This window comes from Strigops habroptila, chromosome 5 (assembly GCF_004027225.2).
Source record: "Strigops habroptila isolate Jane chromosome 5, bStrHab1.2.pri, whole genome shotgun sequence".
In the NCBI taxonomy this organism is placed as follows: domain Eukaryota; kingdom Metazoa; phylum Chordata; class Aves; order Psittaciformes; family Psittacidae; genus Strigops; species Strigops habroptila.
Window position 1 is genome coordinate 7,140,281 of NC_044281.2, and position 27,127 is coordinate 7,167,407.

Below are 27,127 nucleotides of genomic sequence, written 5' to 3' on the forward strand. Positions count from 1 at the left end.
CACATCTTACAGATGGTGATTGCTATCCTGGATAATACAACTGAGTAATTAGTAAGGTACAGTTAGATTTAATTGGGGAAGGTTTTGGTACTCATGCGTTACGCATATGCTGTGGAAAAGCAGAATTCAAAGAATCTCTCAAAGAATCTCCCAAATCTTATTTTATGTTGGTTACCATGCATCACACTGTCAGCTGCAAGGGCATATCTACACAAAGAAATGAGAAAGGTAAGTTAAGTAAGCCAGGATGTATTTGCATCTGCTGTCCCTATAAGTGTACCACAGTGCAACATATACAGGGAGCGTATGATCAAGCTTTCTTAACTTAGAGTGTTATTTTTGCTAATTTCAGTATCTTTTTGTAGCTACCTATAGCTAAGCAAGTCTAATTCAGTGCAAGGTCTGAATGATTTGTATAAGGGGTATTGAGATCAATTAATATTATATAGGTCAGGGTGGGATACAAAAAAGAAATCCTGTTTAATACCTTTCTAAAAATAAAACTGTGGAGAATGGCAAAGGCAGTGAAGCATCCATGACATGAGTGATACTCAACACACTCAGTGCACCCAAAAGGAAAAACAACCATAAGGAGGCAGGTTAACAAGCAGTTAACACTTTATCATAAAGAAGTAGCTAGATGTAGTATTTGGGAAAGGACGGTCCGAAATAGATACTACAGAATTGTTTGGAGATGTACTGCACTAAAATCCAAGTTTAAAAATAAAAGCCTTTGCTTTTTTACCATGGATGCTTGTTTGTTTACAAAGCACATAAAGCACATACTATCTATTCTGCAGGTGAAATCAGTTGCTTACAATAAAGGCAGAGAAATAAGCAACAAGCTGCAAGACATAGCACTGCCAAAATCTTGGTTTAAAAATACTGGTAGCACCTTCCTACAATTGGAAATACTCTGCAGTTATTACTAGGGGTTCCAAGGTGCCTATACAGTCTTGTTTTCTCTGTTGCAGTTACAAGTTGTTCATAGAGTTTCTAAATTCTTCCAGAATGAGCCTTAGATGTGCAAATTTTTCTCTGCAAAGTGGACATTTCACTACAAAGTCATTCTCCAGTTCATCTTGGTGGTGAGCCCAAGTTTTCATACATGTTATGTGCATATTATCACAGCTGTAGCTACAGGAAATGAATACCAATTTATGTAGTTTCTCCAGAAGCATATAAGAAAAGTAACATAGCAAAAAAATCATACAGAGGTCTAGTGATGTCTGTTCAAAAAAACCCCAAAACAACCCAGACTAAAAGTGCTTTTTCAAATGCCAAAGAACTAAGCCTTGCACCATCTTTTGAAACGTGGAATAATAAACATTATTTCCTTAGTAGAATTCATGATGCTTGTGAATTGAATGTATTTTGCTTCTCATTCACGATTCAGGAGGCTAATCTCATCACCAAATGCTGTCACTTCAGTAAGACACTGAAGGGTCTTCCTTGAGGTTTCCTTATCTTCACAAGGAGAAAATGATAGAAAGTAGGAAATGTCTCTGCTAACAGCCAGTTTTGGCAAATTAATCTCTTCTCTGAAATTCAGCTTGGGTACAGTTCTGATACCCGTCACTATATTCCATAGCCAGAAACTAGTTGAGTTAAGATGATGGTTTCTACTGAAGTTATTTTGCCTATATAAAACTTCAGAAAGTAAAAAGTTCCAAAATCCAGTTCAGATAGAAAAATACAAGGTAGGTTCTGACTATGTACAAGATGTTTGGGTTTGTTCGTAAATATTTTTTAAAACTAACTTCTTGAATGGTGGGCTTTCTTTAAGGGTGGTTTGTACTTAGCTGCTTTGCTACTATTTGGGAAAAGATCTTTAGATTATTTTGTGGGATGTTTACGCTATTTGTGTTACTGGAGTTCCTAAAGTTCTAGGAAAGGAAATCTAACAAATCAGTTAATCTGGCTCATAATAGCCTAAAATCCAGAGTGTCAGAAAGCTAACCTGGCTACACAGGTTACAGCCTCTGGGTTTGAGAGCTTTGTGGTTTTGGTGATAGAAAGCCACAAATGTCAGAATTGTTGAAGGATTACATTTTGCACAGCTAACTTTCTTCACATACCCATAAGTTAGAGGGGGAATCTCCATGACATTGGCAGCATTCGTGATAGATTACAACTTCCATGATGCAAAAGGAAAAATGACACCGTAAGCTAAAAAAGTCATCGCAGCTGAATTAGTTTATGCTGAAGGACTTGCTACCCAAAAGTGATAAAAGATGAATTGTAGGTCCATAGCTAATTTCTTACTAAATGAAGCAGCAAATTTGTTACCCACTAAGGATATCTGGAGAGCACTATATGAACTTCAGTACAAGGTGTTTTTATAAAGAGCTTTTACTGTAGAAATCTGAAATTGTTACTTTTTCTGCATTTTAATTTTTCTTTAAACTGCAGTTGTAATCGGTGATGAAACAGAAAGTGTTCTGTATCAGAAAAAAATCAAAACAAATTGGTAGATGCCTGAGAACACTAATTTTCTTGTAAGTGGAAGAGGGAGAGGAATAAGAAGGTGGCGATTTGTAAAATTTTACCAAAACTCCAGAGGACATTGCTTCATGCATTTGAAGTTCATAAACTCTACATGCAAGCCATGAAAGACAGGCTAATAGTTAACATTCATGATCTCTTGGAAACTGATACTTTTTCAGCAGTATCCTACAATTTATAATCAAAATATCTGCTATGTAAAAACATCAGTGTAAAGTTACCTAGTTGTTAGTTTAACTTTACAATTTAAGTGGAGCAGCCTTGTAAGACCCTTACACAGTCTTACAGAGAAAGTGGTAATTGTATGATGAGATGAGAACCTGAGTGGTCTTACTGTAGTAAATTCAGTTTAATTTAAATCTATTTTTAAAAAAGAAATTTAAATTGAGGGCATAGGGTTGGTTCTGTGCTCTAGACTGCCAAAACCCCCCTAGCCTAGCAAAATTAGTAATTTTCTGTTAATTTGATGGGGTTTGATTCAGCCTATGGCATCCCAAGGGAAGTAATACAAGTAATACATCCCTAACAGTGATGTGAGACTGGGATAACTTCTGTGGCAGCAGGGAACTGTTTCATGGACTTCTGTATGACACTCCATGTCATGTCCAGAACAGCCGTTTGTGACTTCATTTGCAGTGCATCAGGGCGTTTGTGGAAGCTGCACAGGTTTGTTTTGGAGTCTGAAATGGATCTTATGTGACTGTTGTTGACAACACGTTTATCTTTGCTCTGACATAAACACACCTGCTCTGATATATAACTACATTTGCTTCCACCCGGCTGCTACACCCAGCCAACAGCTCTAGTACGCTATGGAGAAGAAACTGGGCTTGTGTATGTTGCCTAGCCGTCTGCCTCCGTTTTCCTTTGCAGAAATCACCGCTGCGCCTCATACTAAAGCGGGACCGGGCAGGTATGGAAGCGCGGCCGCCCGCAGAGGTGCCCGCAGCCCTGCCTGCCACCGACACCGCGAAGCGGCACTGCTGGGCTGTGTAAGGGCGGCCTGGCCGCGCCAGCTCAGCCCGCTGGGGAGAGGCCCCGCCGCCAAGTCGCCCCGCGGCGTCGTCCTGCACCGTCAGCGACGGCCCGTCCCGCCTCCCCTCCCACCGTGGGAGGGTCCCCAGCTCCCGCACGGCGCTGCTCAGCGCCCGGTCCTGCCGCCGCCGCCGCCTCAGCTCGGCGCTGCCGCCTTCCGGCCGCATGACTGCGGGCAGCGCGCGAGTGGCCGGTCCCTATGGCAACGGCGCGGCCGCCATTATCAGAGGCCCTGCCGCCCCGCAGGCCGTGCTCCCCGTGCCCTCGCTCCCTCAGGCGCACTCTGCCGCGGTCGCCGGGCCCAGCCCGGGCTCCTGAGGGCTGCCCGCAGTGTGTCCCAGCGTTGGCCTCATAAAGCCACGTGTTTTATGAAAGCAAAACAGTTGTGAAGACGTTTACCAGAGAGGGGGGATGCTGTGCTTGGGGAACTGTTGCACTCTCCGTAACATGCACAAGTGCCATCATCTTCATTTCATGTTAAGTATTTGTATCAGTTTTTCAAAGAATTGATAGTTATGAGTCTTTTCATAACATAAAAGCCATTTGTGTAGTTTTTATTGAGGCATAAACATATAATGTGGTAGTGGAGGTCCGACTCCAATGTATGTTTTTTTAAAGACAAGTCTTAGCGGCTTGTGCTGGGTTTCTCTGAAGTGCCATTTTATTTCAGAGGTGGCTAAGCCGTGCTGGGGAGCGGCAGAGATGGGGCAGAGCTCCCGGAAAGTCGGCAAGAGTCAGCGGAGGAGCCTTCAGGCGTGCCAGGGAGCTGAGGTGAGGTTATGGGAGGGAAGGCAGTGGGAATCAGGGGCCTGGCACTGTGCCTGGTTGACATGATGCCCCGCCATGCCACGTGGTGAAGGAAGAGCCTTGGTGAAGAAGCAGCTGATCTAGCCGCAGGACCCTGATCCATATCAGTCCAGAGGTGAGAACAGATAGATAGAACATATAGTCCAGGGTTAGACAGAAGGGTTCTTTTGAATGCTAGGAATGTTTACTTTATCCTTTTCCATGCCTTGTCTGTTTAGACTGATCCTCCCTCTTAAGGATGGGGAGTTCAGGGCTCTCAGTATATGTTGATAGTGACACAGTGGAGCCCTGATCAGCTACTTTCTGGTTTACTAATTATCGTTAAGCAATGATCGTAAGTTTGGGATTTGAATTTGTTCAACAGAACAAAACTTGGATGAGATGATCCTTGAGGTCCTCTCTAACCTGGTATTCTAGAACACTGGCTTCTGTAAGCTTCCAGAACTGAATAGTTCTTTCTGAGTAAAGCTGCACTGGTACCAATCTCTGGCAAACATCTGCTAGCTGTGATTTCAGAAGCTATGAATATAAGAAAAAACAGCAAAGACCCCAAATCAGAAAATCCCACTACCTCTACCACAAGTATGAAGCTTATGTTCTGACAGATACCTGGAATGGAGCACAGCATTGATAAACTGGGGCAGATCTGCAGTTGAACACTGCGTGTTCAGTCTTGTCAATAATCTTGTCTGGATGTTATTTGAAAATAAGATACTTTTAAATAATACGGGGATAATATTTATTCTTGCTAACATTCTTATATTGACACCATCAGTGTGATCTTCAGCAGGATTTCCTGACTCCTAAATTATTTAACCACTGTTCGTATACTGTTGTTTAAGAGGACTAAAGTTCTGAGTATGAAACACAAAACTGTGTTATCTACTACCAGGTATTAATGCTGGTATAGGGCAACAAAACCCCCAGCAGATTAAAATTGTTTCAATGAAAAGATTTTAAAGCGCTACAGTTGATGATGCCTCACCCAACAATTGCAGATATGGGGTTTTTTCTTTCAGCTACCTAATGTGAGGATGATAGATTTTTTTAGTTTTTTTATTTTTTCCCTTGGCTCCATCTCCAGTTGAAGTGACTAGATAACATTCTAGTTATGTCAAGGGAGATAATGAAAAAAACTTTTGAACTGGTGTTGTCATATCCACAAAGAGCACATCAAAAAGAAGACTTTGGTTTCCTGAATCTCTGCTCATAGTCTTTTCAACTGTGTGTTTGTTGTCATTATTTTTTCTAAAAATCATATGAAAAAAGTCCTTTTTTAATATGAAAAAAGACTTTTTTTTTTAATATATGTATTTATTTAATTGTTTTGCTGCTGTTTAACTGGTTTTGTAACTACTAGTAACTAGTGCAAGGTAAATGTAAATTTTACCAATTTAAAACAGCATAATTCTTCTTAAAAGCTTAATATACTAATGGTGCCTACAATATCTGGCAGGGCACTTAGGACATTATCCTAACATAACCTGCAGATATGTTTTTCATGAAGTATGGGGTTTTTGTGGGGGTCAGTCCATGATCTTCCTTTACCACCGTTTGTCTAGACAGCCTTGCAGGTAAACAAAACCCCCAAATGAACTGTTTAGTGGGAAAAGTTCTGTATAATGTTTTATACAATACATGACCTTTAAACGTCTACTTCAGAAGTGGAACAGAAAAATCCCGAAGAAAAATTTATTTTGGCACCAGAAAGTGAAGTAGTCTTGATACTTACTGAGTCACTTCCAAGTGATATGAACTTAAGTTTATGGTGTGGTATATAATTCTTCCTCTCCACTTTTACTGCAGTTCAGTATGTACAAATGACATTGTCTAGCAAGGACTCTGATTTGCAAAAGTATGTTTTTAATGACATTACAAAAAGATTAGTACTGACAGGTTTTTATATATATTTCCTATGTGGGGCCAACTCTTCCAGCCCATTTCCTTCAGTGATATCTGGAGAGGATCTGATAAGCTTTATACTGCTTTTCACAGGTCAGAGGGCATTGTCTTCCCCTTCACTCCAGCTGCCAACAACAAAGTCAGACATATGTTAGCACCATCACACAGGAAGCTGTGAGCCTGCTTGTGTTCAACAAAGTACAAATACAGGAAGAGCGTCAGGTTAGTTAAAAGCTGATGGAGCTCTGCTAAGGTAGCATATAGCTAATAGTACTATAACCCAACAATACTATTGTGTATGCTATGTATGTTTCAGTATCAGGGAAGGCTGGTTATCTATTGTTGATTGGTTTAATACTACTACAGCATAAGTACAGGTATCCATTTAAAATCTGTTATAGGTGGTATCATATCCTGAGGTGGGGATGCATAATGTTGAAAGAATAATTACTTATGCAGCAAAGAGCAAAGCTGCAGTGGAATTATATGATAATGAATTGAACATGATATGTATCTGAACAGATACAATTTCACACTGCCAATTAACAAACAGGATGTGAGTTGCCTTAAATTTGCTCTAGATTCCCTGATCTCAACATATAATATGTTATATATCAAATTATAATGATGTACAATATATTAGCAAGCTCATATAATAAAATGCTGTAGGGCATGACATCTCAGAGTTTTTAAATGTGGGTTTTCTCTGTAGTTTTGGAATGTGAAAACAGCTTAATGGAAGCTTCATGTTTTCAGCACTGATAGTTAGTATTTTGGAACCATGTTCATTAGTGCTAAATTTGGATCTATTAGCAGCTTGTCTTCTATTTCCGGTACATTGTTTACTGCTTCAGGAAAGCCTTCCCAATACATCATACTAGTTCCCATCCTCTGGCTTTTGCTCAGCACAGAACAAACCAGGTCAGGCACACTGAGTTCCAACTCCTGTCTCTAAGGACCAGTTGAAGCTCTGCTACGATGTAGTGTTACCACCTGGAAGTTCTAGGCCACACCATTAATAATACATAGAGATATCTGCAGGAGTAGAGCACTGTAGTAGTAGACTTGAGCTCACTACTTGTTCATGACTTCAGGAAAGGGAGGAGTGGGGGTCTTTGTTCTAGTGACAGTGCCAGTGAGCGCAGCACAGCATCAATGAACTTACTGCAATTTGTCCCACGTCTGTTCATTATATCTTTGTTTTCACACCTTCAGTGGCTATGCCAAGAGTTAGTATACTTCCAGAAAGGCCCTTAAATGGTTTGCTTCCTCTATTGAGACCACTAGATTACTTTAAATGTGAAACCAGCACTTGAGCTTTAGCCATCCAGAAGTATAGCTCCAGCATCCAGTGCCAGTGTCCACACTTTTGGAGTGCTGCGTGGACGGAAATAGTAAGCAGATACGAAAGACTTACGAAGACTTGTGAAAGTGTGATAGGTGAGGACATAGGACTGTGTCATGACTCAAATCCACACTTCTGAGTTCCTAGTTTGCCTGTATGTCTAGCAGGGGACACCAAGAGCAAGAAATGGTGCATTCACAGCAACTGAAGCTCAGATACCATGGTAAAGCTTTTTGTCTGACCCAAGGGTTCACTGTTGAAATGTAATTCCTGAGATACAAAGTCTGTGAGTAGTTTCACACATGTATCTATATAGGTGCAGATACAGGAATATGTCAGGCCAGGTCAAATTTTAATAGGCATTTTGCCACATATGTTCCTCCAATTTTAGTCCCTTACCCTTCTGCAAATCATATTGAGGAAAAATTTATGCTAAAAGTGCTCTGATTGAAGAGAAGCTACTAATGCTATGGTGGTCATGAAAGCTATGTTTATTATGCGCCACCAGAACAACAAGTTATACCAAAACTGCTTTTTATATCCATGAGTGATTTCGATTATACTTGAGTCTTTCCATGACATGGAAAAATTCCTTAATGGCATAAAGCAGGTGGAGCTGTATCCTCTGCTTGAGGTGTGGTAGGGCATACCAACAGTCCTTAAGTGACCGAGGTGGAAGGAGTTCATATCGGCTCATAAACACTTCTTGTTCTTATCTTGTGCAGTTTTATCTGACAGCTGGCTTTCTATCTAAGTTAAGACAAAGAGAATCGTGACTAAAGGAAGTCATGATGACTGTTACCCAGAGTGCAAGCTGGAACAGAATAGTGTCACTGTACTATGATGCTTTTCATCATGTGACATCTATTACGATGTTGAGAAAAAATCAGCCAAAAATAATCCAATATAAGTTACTTCGTTTCAGTCTCATGGTCTTTCTAAAGGTATTTTATGTGAATGGAAGCTGCTTCAAACTGCATCTATCACGTTGTGAAACTGGACTTGTTTTCTGAGCGTTTGTCACAAGAGGGGGTTGGAGTTCTTTTTAGTTCCTAAAATCTGACGTTCGGCTTTCACTAGGAGATGGTGTTTTGGTTGGGTTTTTTCTTTTTTTTGTGAGGATAAAAGAAGTCCTTCTTGTTATGCGCTTATTGTTGGATTGTACTGTTTTTAAATAATAGACTATAAAATTGTTGAAAAGCCTAGGTCAAAACAATGGGAAGTAAGTAAGAAAAAAGTTGTTCCATACTGGTTTTTATTTTGTATTTCAACGGCAAATATAGTAAAAATTATGATGTAAAAAGCATTCTTGGGCATGGTCGTACTATTATGCAGTGACATTCATAGAATAGGAGCTGGGAGGAAATCTCTGTGAGAAACTTCATATCTTTAGGGAGCCATCACAAGGTGAATCAAAGTTACCAGTTAACCAGGCTAAAGTAAATGAAATGGTGATGCTTTGTCCACCTGTGACACTACCCCTGTTTGTGCTGCTATCTGTAGGATGCCAGCATCCTGTATAAAGTCTCTCTTCTTGTTTTTTGGTAAAGTGACAAATATCATTGCCCCTCTTTCAGAATCCTCACCATGAACAGGTTTTGGAAAAAGTAGTGATAGACTTCTAGGTCCATTTTGTTTCCTGGATAATCTCTTAAGAATCTGATAGGTTAGGGGATTCTATGCATCCTTGGCTCATTCGTTCACTTCTAAGCATGCAGAATCCAGAAGGAGGAGTGCATTCTTGGAAATGCTTGGGAAAAAGCATATGAATTATTATGAAAATGGCTCAGCCTCTACTTTTCACAATGGAATAGGATGATGTGACTGAGGAGATGGTGTCTTTCATGTTTGGTGAAGAAAAGGTTTGGAAAGGTTTATTCTCCAGGTTTAGAGAAGGAAAGAGCTGTCTCAAATGATAAATGATTGCAAAGGTTTTATTTCGATCAGTGGTGAATTATTATGCAAGAAAGATAATGCAGAAATCCTGTTTCTGTCTGCAGGGAAATCTAAACCTCCTTGTTCTTTCTAATTCTGGGAAAAACTTAGTCATTTCTCTTTGAAGTATTTGTTTATATGGCCTTAATTCTTAGAAAAACTTTAACTCATCTACATTAGCCATGTTCTATGTTTCTATTGTGTTGTATAATCTGTATTAACTGCCTGTGAGCATATATTAAATGCCTGTGAGGGTTGGACCTTTCTTTAGAAAATCTCACCGTTTAGCAATAAACTGATTTCATATCTTGCATGTCTGGCAGCAGTTCAAGTATTTTAAAACATCAGCAATGCTTCTGGAAGATCTCTGTACACAGCTGAGTGTCTTTGCAGGACTGTGGCAGTGGCTTTTTCATTTTATGCCTTTATGTTTCCAGTGTCTTTACGTGAGTTTTCTTAAAGTAGTAGAATACAAAAAATTGCAGTATTTTTAGGAAAGAAACGGTTTTCAAGGTAACGGCATGTATACTTTGAGAAACACTACTTTAACGAATGTGAAGTCAGGAAAAACATTTTTTAAACATTGTTAGCATATATAAAAGCATATAGTCCAAAGACTCTATGTATCCCTGGTGAGGAACAGCATTTTGGAGGCCTATTTTTTTGCTCCTGAAAAGGGACACAGCTTTTTCCTTTCAGCTTTGTTTAGTTTATTTTGATATTTTGTTGAAAATCCCAACCATAAAAGGAAAAAAGAGGAGGAAAAAAAAAAAAAGGAATAAAAGAAAAAAATCTCTTGGGCATTGCACTGCAAAAAAAATAGCTTACACTTAAGTGGGTTTTGTCTTAGAATTACTGAGCATCTAAAGGGAGATTATATCCTCACTCGTTTCTATGGTTGTTATTGAGTACAGCAGAGTTCACAAATCAAATGTAGGGCATCAGAAAACTTGCCACAATGTGAGCTATGGTTTGGTTTGTATCTATTCTTGGGAACTTGGAACAAAGGTCAGCACAAGTTTCATTACCCCTCCCATTTGTATTTTCCCACACTTTTCTTTTTCCCACACTTGAATGAATCTATATAGTGCTTGTTTATGACCATCATGGTGGTTTATATTTAAAATGTGACAAATGTTTTTGAACCCAAATATGGTGTAAATTCATATCTGGAGTTCTATGAGATACTGTCATTAATTCTGTCCTGTTTTCATCAGTAAAATAAGGACTCTTCTTCTCTTTCTTCCTCTTGTTTTCAAGTCAGAAATGCTTTTCCTTAGATTTGCAATTTATTCTCCACCGAAGAATTTTTCAAATTCTTTTTTTTTCTTTCTTTACCCAGTGGTGGTTTTTCTTTCAAACGCAGGCTGAACACGCACGTTTTCAGCACTACTACTATTTCCATTTCAGCACTACTTGCTTGTGACCAAGAATTCAAAATGTGATGTTAGGCACTGCCAGTCTACCATGAATTGTAGACTGCACTCCATTTACCTCCTCCTAGCTTATTATTTGTTCTGAGCTTGGTCCCCAGCTGAAAGATGTGAAGACAACCAAGAAAACCTTATTGTTTTGGCAGGGATTACTGTCTCTAAGAATAAGTCACGTAGAGACAAAAGGAAAAAATATTATTTTTATCTTTTTGATTTCTGATTGAAATCTTGGATTTTTTGCTTTACTAAGACAGACATTCCTGATTCTTTGTTATATGTGATAGAGTTTCAAATTTACGGAGGTTTTAAAAACAGCTGGGCGTAGACATGATTCTTTAGGTCATGGGCTTCCCACCATAATCTCTTTGCACTGTTCTTCAGCTGTTCAAATAAACATACTTTTACTTCTTGTCTTCCTGCTGAGAAATCAGTACATAAGCTCAAAGAAACAGACTACCAAGCACACTAGTGTTTTGTTTGGAAGACCTTTCTACTGATGCTGCTAGTTTTGCTTATTTTCTTTAATAGTAAAGATACCAAGTTTTATAGAATCTATAAGGGTGAAAGCTAACAGGGAAACTTACTATATTTGTATATATTTAAAGACAAATGTATATTTGACTGATACAATTATTTCTCCATTGATCCTGCTTTGAGCAGGAGTTTGGACTACACAACAACCGTGGGTTCCTTCCGGCCTGAATGACTTTATTATTCTATGCTGGTGACAGTTACTCTACAATATGAGTGATACATTTATCCTAGACAGGTAAGCCTGATAAAAGACAGATGGGCCCATCAGTTGTTGGTCCTATTATGTAGTTGTGTTCACGTTGCCTTTTGGTGGTTTGCATGTAGGCAGAGCTCTTGCATCGTGGAATACTGTTAATCTCAGGTGAAACTTGTGTACAATCTGAGCAATGAACAAAATAAGAGTGTTAGTGGCATAACAAAAAGTGTTCAGCTCTGGAATACCACAATCCAATGAATTTGCATTGACACCAAAGCAGGGTTATCCCACAATCTTGAATGTCCTGTGCTAAGGACAGTCTGGACTGTTTTGGAATGTAATATGAATAACACATATAATATGAATTGCACAGACTATACCACATATTTGAGAAAGCTCATTTAAAGACTGCACAAAGGCTTCGTTTTCTGAGATGTGCTGAGCTAGGAGCTACCTCAATTTTTTTGCTGAACTCACTGTTGACCCATTGTCATTGATGGGTATTTTCTCATACACAACACATCAGACAAAACAAAGCAAGTTTTATTGTATCCTGTTCTGTAAATAAAGTTCTTTCCTCATTTTCAGCACAGCTGAGATGCCATTATGATAGCTATAATACTTTTCCTAAGTAAAAATACATTCAGAAGGAAGGGTGAAAATAATCTCAGTAATATAATTTAGTTCTAAAATTAGTAAAGAGAAATTAGCAATCAAGGCTTGCTATTGTTAGCATAAAGCTTTTTAAAGTTCTAATCTTCTGAAATCAAAAAGTAATGAAAAAATGGGTTAATTTTCTCTGTGAAAAGTGTCATAGAAATTGGACAGTTCAGAAAATTTTTTTGGGGAAATCAGTGAAGGCTTCTCTACCAAAAATTCAGTATTAAAGGTAATAAAAATTAATAGTTTTGAAGAAGAGCACTTCATAAAAAAATTCCTGAACAGCTTTAGTTCCAATTTTATTTGATAATACATGTATTACTGCAAAATGATTCTCTAGGTTAAGAACAGGACATTCAAGAGCAGTTTGCTGGCATTTTATTAGCTGTGGGAAAGTCACCTTTTCGCAATTCTGTTTTGCAAATGTAATTCCAATAGCATAAAGGTTGTAAACACTGTGGTTTCTATAATTAAATGTGCCTTAACTTGCTCTTTTTTTGAATTAGTTGTATTTTCCTATTATATGGGTGTTACTGCCAGTATTCTGTTTCCATGGGAAGTTTTATTTGTCAGTTTCAGACACATTGTTATAAAAATGTATACCCTACTCTTCCCTAAGTTAGCTGATTATTTTGTATCAAATATCACCATCTGTTCTTATTATCTGACAAAAATACAGATGATCAGGCTAGAGGTGCCTTAACGTTGGTGTGAGTTTAAAGTTCAGATGTTAGATACACTGGCATAAGCCGTATCTTCCTTCCTACCATAGAATTTTGAGTGAGAAAAGGATTAGAGGTGCTGCTTCTGTAGTTTGTTCCTGTTTCATTGTGAAGGCACACCCTCAGAATGTGGGAAGCAAATGTCTTTCTCTTGACTGCAGACTTGAGTGCTGTGATTATTTGATCTACAGAGCAGTTTGCTTTCTGAAAACATTTGCTGTATCGACACTAAGGGGCATAGTGAGAATGGAGTTAAAATCTGGAAAAAGAGCCTCTGATGCTGTTGGCGTACACTTTAGTTAGCAGCTTAGCTTTCTATGGTGCCAAAATCTATGGAGCCATAAAAAGAAAAGTTGTTACACAATTCAGAAGGAAGCAGAATATGATTACTCGTGTTTACAGCTTGAGTAACTTCCTTTCAAGCCCTCCTCCTTTAGGAAAGAGAAAAATCACCCTAAGCTATTTGACAAATTAATGTCTATTGAATATATTCGATACATCTTTATTCTTGTTGTGATGGAGCACAGACATTTTATAACTGGGGACTCCAGGGCTCATTGTGCTGTGCACTGTCCAAATGCGTATTGCAGAGGCTGAGCTGGCTCTCAACGGCTTTACTTTTTAATTACCAGACAGAGAAAGGAAAGTGCTTTCTCATTCATGCCTACTCCTCCATCTGTAGGATATTTGATGCTAGTCTGTAATTCTGACTAAGCAAGCTTCTCAAAGATGCGTTTCTTGATGGGGAGCCACACGATTACAGTATGTCTACTCAGTCTGTAAATAGATTTTCAGTATGAGCAAAGCTACTAAAACCTGTATATAGTTGCTCTGCTTCATTAAAATGCTAGAACCTGACAGATTTTAATCAAGGCCCAAAACACCACACTGAAGGTGGGCTGTAATCTTCAGTTTGACTGCGTTCTGTCATTCATTATAAGCTAAATTGATACAGTGTGTTCATCAATGAGCTTAACTGATGACTATCAATGGTGTTATTGCAGTGTTTGGAAACTCGGTTCCTGGGCCCTGCATCTATTGTAGGGGAGCATACATGAGAAGTGATCAGCCCTGTGTTACAAAGCTTGTAATCTACATGTAAGAGAAGAGATAACAGACAGAATCAGACAGATGAAGAATTAATTAAATGGTCGAGGTGATATGACAAAATCCTGTACAAAGGACGTGTACAGAAACTTGTTCTTGAACCCAAGAGTACCTCTTATCCCACTTTCCCAGGAACAGAAAACTGTTAAGCCTCAGCATTTTGATGAAACAAATAAGTTATTTTAAAATCAAGTCACTTACCCAGTTTCTCATGGCCAGCCAATAATAAGTTAGATGACTTCATGTGATTTCTTACCAGTTTAGTGTTCTCTGTTTAACTACAGCATGCGGGAATATGAAGGATCGAGCAGAGTTTGCTGCTTAGTCTTCAAACCATGAACAGACCTTTGCCTAATACTATGAAGGGTTGTAAGGAATGTTCAGTGTTTTAATCTGTGTACCGTCTACAGAGAATAGTTTTTCAGTCCACCCAAACTGCTATGCCTGCCTCTGTAAATTATGTGATTCTGACTCATATAAGCACATCAAATTTTCCTTTATTGATAGTGCCCAGTGTTAGATGTGATCGTAAAATACATGTCTTAATTTGTAGCTTGGATTTTAGAAATCTCCATAGACCAATTGAGGAAGTTTAAAGAGACCAGTGTGAAATGTCCTGGGAGAAGTTCCAAAAAAATCAAAGCAATAAGAAGTAGAAATCAAAATAACATCTTTAATCTTCTCTGCCCTAAATTCTTAGAACACAACTACTGTTTCAACTTTCTCTCAAAATCACACTGTTAGTTACCATTTTGATATATTTCAGCTACTGTAGACTGAGAAATATTTAAGGGTGTGGTTAGGGACTCTCTCAGTTCATGCCTCTGCAGTTCATGCTTCTGCCCTGTTCACAGCTATTTTTGACTGCGTGTGTTGAACTTACCTGGCAAGCCTGACAGCTGAGAAAAGAAATAGATGCAGCCAGGAGTAAGTGGCCGCTCTCCTTACTTTCCTTCCCAATTCTAAAGAGGACTGTGACCTGTGCAGGCTGGATCGGGTAGGGCTTGATGGTTTTCTCTCTGTTGCTCCCATAACTTTTGCTCTTGCCTCTTCATGGCCCACTCGGTCTTCAGATCAGTTCATGATGCTGGTCCTGCTTAGAACAAGACACTGCTGAAAAAGTATTCTCAAGGGATTGAGTGGAAAGCTTGCTTATAAATTTTGGGAATGAGTTCCTTAATTCTTATCTTGATATTTTGAATAAATCTTCTACAGTTATGAGACTTCTGAAACATCAAAGTATAGCATCACAGATCATAGTAGCATGAGATACCCGGGATAATAAAAGTAACAAGTCATACTCTACTGGGTAGGGTTCATTTGTTTTTACTGACAGAAAGGCGGGCCCATGGTGGAATTTCGGGATGTCACTGTTACTATTGCATGGTCCTAGTGATTTCTTTTTTCTGATTATTCGAAACATTAAAAAGTTATAATTTAAGATCTGACATCAAAACTTCACATGATAAGCAAAACTTCCTAATGCTGCACCTGTTCAAATAAGTAATTCTATTGCATTTAGTGGGACTAGTCATGTTATTTACAACTTGATGTGCACTTAAATGATTTTCTGAAGACTAGCCAATATATTCTGTAATCTCACCTTATGCACCTTTATTATAATGCTGTTGCAGGTGAGTATATACGGATAGAGTATAGGGAGTTACAGATCGCTGTATTGCATATTTAGAAGATTAATCTTACTAAAATAATTAATCAAAACCAGCCTTCTTGAAAATGATTAATTCTTGCACTTTATTAATCATACAAAATTGTTGGTTTATGCACTTAATTAACACTGAGCATATGATACTGCAGAGCTGATGCTGTATAGTTAGACTAATGATAAAATCCTTGGTGATTCTTAGTCCTTGAGGTCAAGGTGATCACTTCTTCTCTGATTTTCCTTGACTGTGTGTGATGTTCTCATGCTATTGCTCACTCCCTCCCAAAGCAGTGTCACAGTGCTGTTTGTCTTGTTTTTGGCTCTGCTGATCATCTTTGCATAGTAAAGAGGTTCTGCTTATCTCGTCTGACAACTTTGGTTACTTAAATGCCTACAGTCATGAGAGACACTTCAGAAGTTCTTTTCAGACTGAACATAGGACCAAGCCCTGCAACCATTTAGCTGAAGGTGCTTGATTCTCACACAGTGAAAGGCAAATCTAGATGCTTTTTCCATCTCCCTGGGCACATTTTCTTTCCTTCCACATATTTTCCAGGAGAATTCGACATCTCATTCTCACACCAGCACCTGCTTCTTTCAGTGACTTATCTTCTCCCCTCAGCAACTACAGCTGGCAGCAATGGTTTGAGTTAGGCTACAGCAGACACAAGAGGAGGTGTCCGACTTTTGGAAGAGCTTTCATTGCTCAAGCAGCTGTTCCTGATGTTCCCTGGGGGAAAGTCAGAAATCTGGATGAAAGCCAGTTGGACCACATGGATTTAGGTGTCTCTCATACAGTTACTGCATTATACATTCTAAGTGGTTCAAGGAACTTTTAAAGCTAATTTAAGAACAGGCTATTGATTGTCAATATATGAATGTAAAGTAATTTCTAAACTGACATTTTTCATCAGTTCTACATGTGCATCTTTTTAAAATTATTTTATAGACACAACTGCATAACATTAAGTTCTAAACGGATTTTTTTCATTAAGCCTTTTCTTAATACCACATTTATATGGTATATATTATTTTTTCTTAATACCACATTAATACCACATGATTCTATGATATAATAGTAGGCATAGAAATTTGTAATATGGTGATTGCTAGCAGCTCTTCATTCTAATGTTTTTACATTAGAACACTAACAGAAAGAGCAGTCCACAAAAGGGAATGCAAGTGTCGTAAGAATAAACCAATATGTTGTAGTAAGAAAGAAAAAAAAGAAAATGCAAGCATCCACTCATTATTCAAGAGCTTCTACATTAGCTTAAAAGGTGCCTCACAGTCTGCCAAACAATGGTTCAGCTAGTTGATTTGTGATGTGTATGATGGAATTCTTTTCCACTGACTTGTATGGTTTTTCCTTAAAGCTAGCTGCTTCTACAAGGCAGGCACATTATTTCATTTTTTTTAAATGGGGTTAATAATATAGATGCATGAATTAGGAAATTAGGGCTGTTGTATATAATGGCCATTAGATCTCACACACACTCAGGTTTTCTGGCTAGCATGTTATCTCCAGTGGATATAAGCAAACATGTTATCCCTGCTGCTGGAAAGCCACTTGTGCCTGTCAGCACATCTGTCCAGGCACAACAGAGATGTTGATACCACACTTGCCTGCTCTTGTGTTCTCCCTAGACTAGCACCTTGTTCTCTACTGGTTCTCAGCATATTGAAGTAGAAAAGTTGAAGATAGCTGAAGAGGTAGTACAAGGTTTTTCAGTGCACACGCTGCATAGTCTCAAACATCTTCTCTTTAAAAGCAATGAGTTGTTTTGAATCACCAACCAACTATCTTGGTTGGTGATTCAAAATGATTGAAAACCCCCACCTAACTTATTAGAGTATGCTTTTGCCTGAAAAGGGTGTGCAAAGCAGGGGGAACAACAGTGTCAACAGCAGACTGACTTGTGTTGAGTTGCATTATGAATTTTGGGGTAAAAGGTGCGTATTATACATGGCCTTGTGCAGTGTACACGTGGTAAGTTGACACTCTGTCTCCCTCCCCTCAAACTTGTTTGCTGTTGCTGGCTTAGGACTGTACTCAGGGTTTACCTTGTAGGTTGTCTGGAGTCTTGAGCAGGTAGTTCATGCCTTATGTGGGACTCTGGAAGCCCTTTGGACCAGAAATGATCCTGAGTACTCACCTTTTGCTTTTAACTGCAGCTAGATGAACCAGCAATGGTCTGAGAAAGTGCTGGCTTCTGAAGAGAATTATTTTGCTTTAGAAAAGTGCAGAAAGTGTTTTGATGAATGTTGTCTTTGTCGGCACCAAAGGAGATCTCTGCCCCTGAATCAAATACAGTGCAACGTAAGTTTGATGAATTTAGCTCAAAGGCATTGTTTCTGGTGGATTGTTTTCCTTCTTGACAATATAGCTGCTAATATTGCAAGTTCTTTGATTAAGGAATCATGCCAATAAATAATTATATCAGCTATGTGTAATAATTATATAATTGTATTGGCTAATTTATTTCAATTTTCTTTGCCAATATAAAGTTCACACATTAGTATCACTAAGTACCACAAAGTGTCCCTGTAATTTCCTAATATGCCCTATAAAAATGCATCTCTCTAATACCTTAAAGGAGAGTATATCTGTAACAATTAACTTCTTATTGTATCTATTTTCTCTTTAGCCTCCTTAGTACTTTCCCTTAAACTAGAGAGTATATCTTACAAACTCTCTAGTTTATATATACTCTCTAGTATGTGTGGCACTTCCAGGAAGCTGATAACACTTTATGAAAAAATGTTTATCGTGTTAAGTTTACAGTAAGTACCAATTATAGTTCCTCTAAACCAATACAGAAGGAATACTTTATTCCTCTATTCAAATTTATGAGTTTGATGAGCTTTATGAATGGAACAAAAATGTTGTTCTCATTAGCTGTTGGTTGCTTTTAACAGTATCCACTAAAGCCTTTGGCTTATTTTTCAAAGGGATTTGAAAATACACCCCCATGAGATTCAAGGCTGGTTAATTACATTTTGAAATAATCCAGACCCATGCACTGTTTGCTTAATGTTCTTTCTTACTGTGATATTCCAGGATCAAAAAAAGTACATAGATTGTGTTTGCCCCTCTTTTCTTCCCTGCAGACATATGCACATCTGGAGTGTTCTTAAAGCTCTGTTACAATTTGAATTTAAGAGATTGTGTCTAATGTTAATACTGGAAATCTTTGGAGTGTTTTTGGCCTGCAGTTTGTTAAGCAGCTGTATAATATTTCTACCAAATGCACAATAATGTGTGGCAAAATCATGCTTACGGATCATCAGGCTTACCTTTTGATTCTGTTTCCTGGAGGTTTTTTTTTTTCTAACTTAGAGGTTGAAAATGACACCATTGATCCTCCATGGTCTGGAACTGTTGTTCAGTAAAATGCAATTTGCAAAGTAAGTTAGAACCACAATAAAGGGATTTTCTGGGTCTGTTCCTTTGGAGAATTCTGGAAGGAGCGGTGCATTTGGAGTGCAGTTCTGCAAGCTGTGAATGCCACTCTTTGAAGTGTTTGGGTCTTCAAAATCCCTTGGGAAGTCTCTGGGTATATACCATGTTTTATAATTCCAAGAATTTGGTCCTGCATGGCTGACTGGTTCAGAATGGGGCTCATCATCAGTCTTTTCTCTTTACATCCTCTTTGGCCATGTATCCAGAATGCTAGTTTCTATGCAGATGTTGTGTGCACGTTGTCATCACTATGCAAAGCTGCTATTTTGCTTGCATTTTCACCAGGGCATTAATAAGGACCCACAGCAAGTATATGATTTACTGTTGTGACTGAGACAAGAGTATGGTTTTTTTATCCTTTGTGTTCTCCTGGAAGAAAGAAAAATAGTCTGAGCACTTCTGAAATCACTTGAAGGCAGAGACAGGAGTACACCAGGAACTGACTCTCAGCTGGTCCAAAGAAAATACCTGCAGCTGTATGTGAAATAATTGCAGGTAGAAAAGGTTACACTCCTGCTCAAGTGCTGCTCTGCTTGCTCTATGGCCATTATTATTTCAGTGTATTTCTGTTGGTCATTGAAATTATTTGTCCTGGTAGCACTAATGCCAGGTAGTTTCCACACATCCCCCCTAGCTGCTTTTGAGGCACAGTATCAGGGTTGTATATTTAACTCACAACAGCCAATTTTAAATGCCACTCATACTGAACTGTGTAGTATTATTTAGCTTTATAGATTTATACTGCTTGTGAAAGCAAATCAATGAAGGATTATCTTTGACCGAAATGATAGCCATTTGTGTTTTGCTTTATCACCAATAAGTTCTCCACTGGCTTCTCTATTTTATAGCATTGAAGATTATGCCTAGCAGTTAATGGAATCAGAATATTTTAAATTTTTTTTCTCATTTTATCTTGGTAGCATGTATAATTTCTATAACATCCTGCTTTTCAAATGTGGCTGTCATGTATTTCACCGTGTCAAATATTAGATGTCATTAGATGTCATTATGTTAAATGTTAAATTCTGTGCAGATTCCTTTCATTAAAGGACAAGAATCTGTTTCTTTTTCAAGAAGGTTTTGTCCTGAGGACCTATATTAAAAAGCTAGCTTATCTTATTAAAGGCACACAATTAGGTTTTTCATCAAAACTTCAGCACTTGCAAGCCACTTTTATGTTAAAAAATAACACAAAAAATGGGTTGTACTATTTATTGCACAACTAGGTATTAAGCCATACAATCTCTTTCTGATTGAATTTCCTAATTAAAGGGTGCAGCTTTGCAAAATACTCACAACCACAGTCAAAGATGGCGACTTTTGCTTTGGGTTTTTTGGGTTTTTTTTTTTTTGGTTTTTTTTTTTTTTTTTTTTTGTGTGTGTGTGTGATTTTGTTGTTTGGTTTTTTTTTTCAGGCACAAAATTCAAAAGCAGATTTCATGGAATGTGAGTAGTCTTTGGAGTAATCCGTCAGTGAAAAGAAACTTTTAAATATGGGAATATATTGGTATTATGAATTTGACCAACTATTCAGAAAAGCTCCAGTAAAGTCATCCAAAAAATCAGTCTTTTCCAGTACATGTTAAAGTTCTGTTTGACCTTTTCCTGCCACTGAGGCAGCTGGTTTTTAAACCACTTAAATTCAGAAAAGTGTAAGCCAGTGAATGAATGGAATTTACCTTCCATTTAATGCTAAATAATTTAAATGGAAATCTGTTAATTATTTATAGGAAAAGGACATAGTTATGAAATTGTGGAATGCAGCCTTAGGTACAAATGCTAAAGGCAAAGATTGAGCAGGTATCTCTATTATCTATAGTCTTTATTAGGTTTACAGTTCCAGTTTTTATGTTCATTTTAATCCAAATCTCTTAGTGCAAGCCATGGGTTGTTCTGTCAAAGTGTATGACTTAGAGTAAAAATTTGTATGACTATCAGCAAAATAAAACTTTCACAAGTCAGTGACCCTAATCTCACACCTACAAAAGCTGCAATAGCTTGAAATACATTCCTTTTACATGCCATAGTGCTGCTTTGAAGGGGAAATGCTTCTTTAAAATCAGCCATATCTGATTAAACCCCACCCAGTCTAGCCCTTGTGAAGATGCTGTAGAGCTATCTCCTAAAAGGATATCTTTAATTAAAGAGATACCCTGCTAGGCAAAATGATCTCTTAACCCTGCAGGATTGGAACAATGAGTGACAGGAAAGAAGCAACTCTATTTTGATGTGAGAGACTCCTACACAGAGGAAGGAAAAGTCTCATCAGGAGACCTTCCATCTGCTTCAGGATGTACTGAAATTGAAAGGATTGCATGTTCCAAGGACACAGTTCTACATACTTTTAACTGTGTTGTGCTGTGTGATTTCTTTTCTCCATGTTAGTAGCCTGACAGTAGATTTCTATAAATCTGCTAGCCTATGTTACTAGAAATTCTGGTTGTGATCACCTGCTTTCATGTCCTAACCATCATCCTGTACTGAATTCTGGTCTAAGTCTCCTATACTTTTTCTGTTCTGTTTTGTACAACATTAATAACTAGTCACTGGCTGTGAATGACAATGACTTAGGACTACCATGGTAGCCCTAATACTCCTTTGGAAACAGGACACTGGCCTACTCCTTCACTTCCCGGTGTAATTTGTGAAATTAGTATTGGTTTGTTGCTTATAAGTGATTTGAAACTAAGTGGTTCTAAAAGGATGAAAATCTTCCCCCCTGACTTTGGGGTTATATTTTATTCAAACCTCAGGTAAGTTTTTCAGTATACGGTGGATAGATTTACTGATGCAGTTTTCTTGTGGTTTGCCCATGAAACTGAGAGCTAAAATTCACCCTGAGTAACTTATCAATAGAACCAGAGCAACTATAAATGAGGACAAGGAGATCATTACTTTTTGTAAATAAGAGCTATTTGTTTAACTTACTTAGCACAAGCATTTTCTATTTTCAAAATTGATTTCCTTTTCTAATGAAAATTCAGGCTGGAAATACTATAACAACCTTGTAATTAAAACCAACCGGAATTGCCATGGAGACAAAAAATGTAGAAGTGCTTTCCATAGATCAGGTAAGGAATAAGCCAGACTGGGAATGTCAACATACCATTTCTGGAAATTTTAAATATTTAAACATAGTTATAAGCAATTTTATGTGTCAGACTAATATTCTCTTAAAGTAACCTAGAAAAGAATGAATATCGTTATAAGCTGCGTGTTTGGCTTTTGTTTATCTGTGTGATGTTTTACAATTTGACAAATGTTTGCCTTCCTGTTATTTGAGGCAGAATGCAGAAGTTAGGCTTAGGATCATTAGCTCTGAAGATTGTGTTACTGTGCTGCCCATTGTCCTGGATCTTCCATTTGCTGAAGCAGAACAGGGGCAGAATGTCTGTCTGGGAATCCTTCCTGCCCCAGTCCCCTAGGCTGTGGTGAGCCAGGTGGAGTGGGCCCAGAGAAGTTCAGTGATGGAACCACATACGGTATTTGGGATGACCAGTGTTGTCTGCGTCCTGTTGCATGATCTTATGTCGTGTTTGCATTAAGTGTCTGGAGCACACGTCCACAGATCCATGGCCTGGGCTGTATCGGCAAAAAGTATAACCAGCATATCAAGGCATGCAATTATACTCTACTCAACCACTTGTTAGGCCACTGGAACACTGTGTCCAGTTGTGGTCTAACCACTTCAAGAGACATTGAAAAGCTGGGGAGGATCTATCAGGGAACTACCAAGATGATGAGAGGATTCTAGGACTTGAAAAATGAAGAAAGATTGAAGGAAGTTGGTTTGTTCAGCCTTGAGAAAAGAATGCTCAGGGGAATCTAATCCCAGTTTTGCAATACTGGAAGGTATTTATAGACAAGACAGAGGTTCTCTTGTCACTTCATCATGAGAACTAGGCATTAGAACAGGTTACCCAGAGAACTGGTGTACTGTCTGTCACTGGAAATCTGTAAGACTTAGCTGCACAGGGCCCTGGCACAGAGCCTAATCTGAAGTTCCACTTTCAACAGAAAGTTGAACCAGATGATTTCCAGACATCCCTCCTACTCTAAACTTTTCTATGGTTCTGTGCTCAAGGAGAGCAGCCTAGTCAGTAGCTAACCAAATGGAGCGGCAAAGTCCACTATGGGCTAAAGTGATTGAGTCTCAGGTCTTCCTTCACATCTTTTTTCTTCAAATAGTATGTGTGTGGGTGTCTTTGCTGTCTGCAGGTTCATGCATTTGGAGGTCACTGATGTTATCCACTGTGCCGATCCTGGGCCTGACCTTACAGCTGCCACTTCATTGTCATGCAGCCTTAGTGGAATACTGATGTGGAAACTTTGTCAGACTTCACCACAAGTGCTTATGAGGCTTTTTTCTTCTGTAACACCAAGGGACTGAAAGGGAACACAGGGACCTTCTTTCTAAGAAACACGAGGGTTGATTGCAAGTTTAGATGTCTGACTGCTTCGTAGGAAAGGAAGCGTTATCACTTCCACTGGTGGGTTGTATTTTGCAAACTTAAAACTCCTAAACCTGGGACTGTTTATTATTTCTTATGTCCTTGCTGAGATTTATGAGCTGCTTCAGAGATAAAAAAACCCCTCCAACTGAGGCACCCAAAAATAATCAGCATTAAAATGTTTCACTGTTTTTTAATAAGATTAAGTGTTTTACTGTGGTTTACACGCAAGTCTCAGAGACTGTATCTTCAAGGTAAATGGTGAGAGGCATATGAAATTCTACTTTTTGAAAATCTCAGCTATTTCTTCTTATTCTGGTAATACAACATGAACAAATATTTCTCATTCAGAAGGTGTTTCGTAGGCAGCTGCAAACTACTACAAGATGTGTTTGCAAACGGAAGTGTAGATTATCACTGGAATTGCTGCAAATGACGGTTTTGGTTAAAATTTTTAATGTTAAAAACTTAATGTGGCACTTTTTCAGTCAAAATTTTAGTAACAAATACAAAAAAAAGAATCCTGAAAAAAAAGAAATATTTCTTTTATCCTAAGGAAATTGTTATTGGGAGCTAGTACTGAGTAGAAAACATTCTGAGGCTCCTGTTCAGTTCATTCCATCAGATTGAGGCTCACCTTATGTAGGAAAGGATTTTTCAACCTTATATTATCTTCAGGAAGATGCTAGGCCTGTGTCTGGTGAGTATCACTTGAATCTCTTGTTATAGCCTTCCAGTTTGTATTCCAGGGGAACTATTTTATAGACAAATTACATGGTTGTAGAGATTGTGATCAGAAAGCTGGGCTTGTTTTACATATGCCAAATCTATTCTCAGATACAGCAGATAGACAATGTGAAAAGGTTGTGACTTTCAGAAATATAAATACATTTTCCTCTGTGTGTAATTTTAGTGGCCAGCTGTGACATGGAAAACCTGGAAACTGAACATTTATGAGATTTTTATCTTTAATTGATGTCTAAATATTTGAGTAAAACAGCTTATTTTGGTATAGAATGATCAATGATACACAGAGCAAGAGAGGAATGATAGAGGCATCTAAATGCTATAATATGTACTACATTTATTGATTGTAATTTTCCAAGAGAGAGCAATTGAAGGGCATTATGAATTATGCAGGCTGACTGCATTCAACAGAACACCTTTATATTATTTTAAAACATTGCACTGTCTTCCTCTGTATGTCTATCCATGCAAGTTCTGGCCTTTCTTTAAAGCTTATCTTTTTCTTCTCACTGTTCTTCTGCAATGCTTGAGAGTTCATACCTTATATGAACCTCTATAATAATTTCTGAATCTACTGTAAGTTTATGTGGTCTGTAACAAACTAGTTATTTGCCTCATTTTTCCTCTTTCTGCTCTTTGAAAGTAGGCCTTACTTGTAATTAATCTTGAGTTTTGTAACAGTAAAGCTATTCTCAACTGGTTGACTTCTGTAGAGAAATTAATTCCTTTCTTTATGATGCTTACATTAAGAACTGAGAATATCTTGAAATCTGAAGATATAGCCATAAGAAATGCGTAGATTAGCATTCAAGTAGCAAGAAAGAGAAAGCAGGGAGCTGGCTTCCCACTGGAAGGAAGAAGAATTTTAATGCTTACTGACATGAGCCTTCCAGGTTGTACACATTTGTAAATTCTTTCAAAACAACAATTGCCATAGAAGAAATCTTGCTAGCTTGCAGACAATACCTTCTGACCTCAACATCCTAATCCTCGTCCAGAAAACAAAGATTTCTTTACAACTTGGAAGTTCTTAGGTGATTCATAGTAATTTACCAGGAACTTATACTGACGGCTTATGTCTTTTGGGGAAGAAATCTTGTATTTCAGAAATCTCAGGTATGTTCTGCAGACAAAATTAATGAGGTTATAAAACAGTATTATCATTACTCAGGTAGAACTTGATTGATGCAGTATGTTCTGAAAGTTCCCATCATATTATTCATAATTATTTCTTTCTAGAAGCAATGAGATGTTGTGACTATACAGTTTCCCTTCTGGGAAGTATTTTGCGTCTTGCAACAGTTTTATAAGAAGATTCTTTATGTACTTGATGATAACACAAAAGGATAATTGTGGTTTAAAATTGCTGAAGTACATTAATTGGGATGGACTGCTTTTCTTATTAGAGCTGTCTACAATACAGAGAAATGTATCTTGGAGTACAAGGAGGTTCTGATATGTTTCAGTTTATTTACTGTGTATTTCAGTGTAATTTCAGAGTCATTGATCCCACAAGAGCTGTATCAATCATTCACAACTGTACAGTTTTAATATTGCATTATGAAGTCTTGGAAAACAGAGGTGAATGCTGCATCTTATCCTATAGGCAGATGGATTAGTATGAAATCCTATGTCGTTCTTTCATTAGCATTTTCTCTCTGTTGCTCTTAAGTGGTTTTAAAATTCACATGGTTTTGGCAGTGGTTAGAGGGAGCCTAGCTTGATCAAAATTCTTCTGCATTCTTTCTTGGGGTTTTTTGGGGGGTTTGTTTGTTTGTCTGTTTTTGCTGAGAGGTGAGACATAAGGCTGGAGTGAAAATACTACCTCTTCTTTCCAGAGTCTGAGGCAGAAGGTAGACTAAACACAGCTTACCTGTGAATGTACTGTATAGTGCACTAAAAGAACAATGACTGGCTAACCTAAGGCTATGGTGCATGATGTTTCCTTTAATATTATAATGTCAGTTTCCCCTTCGTGATCATTTTGTCTTCTATTGATGAAGGCGTTGTTAATACTTGTGTAGAGAACCGCTGTCTCTCATATCTAGTGCTACGGAGTTCCTGTGGTTACTGGGGTCTAGTTTTGTTTTGTTTTCTAGAAATATATCTCAATGGCTACTGTTATCCCATTTAAAATAAGAGTGTATTTTTTTAATGACTCTGTTCCACTTTTCTCATTTGAGGGTATCTCTCTTCACTCCCAATAATTTAGTACCTGAGTGCTGCAATATATTTACTGAATGTTTATTGCAGTTTCACCTTTGCAAAGTAGAGTGTTGGTCCCATGTTTGACAGAGAACTAGACTATAAAGGATCTTTTCACATTAAACAGTGCAGAACAGTCCTGAGATCCCCAGATACATCTCAGGATTGTTTTGTTGAAATATGCAGCATAAAGCCAATAGAAATACTACCTGGGGTTTGGAAATGATACAGTTGTGTTGTTGTAGCACCACAATAGAACTAGTAAGCACTGTTTCTCAAATTAAGATATCTATTATACCTCCAGGTTTGGAGTTTGAATGTCTCTGGACAGTGCCGACCTGAAAAAATAAGCAGTGAAAGAATAAGTAGTCCTAGTGGCTGTGGCTCCATGAAAAATCAAGGCATCGAGAGTGT

The 27,127-nt window shown here is 38.1% G+C and overlaps 1 long non-coding RNA gene across 2 annotated transcripts in view; it reads left to right on the plus strand.

Moving 5' to 3' along the window:
* The first annotated feature begins 4,236 nt into the window (after window positions 1-4,236).
* Window positions 4,237-27,127, plus strand: part of LOC115607832 — a 135,047-nt gene continuing 112,156 nt past the window's right edge. For both annotated transcript variants that reach the window (XR_003991357.1, XR_003991358.1), the window contains exon 1: window positions 4,237-4,311. This is a non-coding gene — a long non-coding RNA (uncharacterized LOC115607832). The remainder of the gene's footprint in view (window positions 4,312-27,127) is intronic.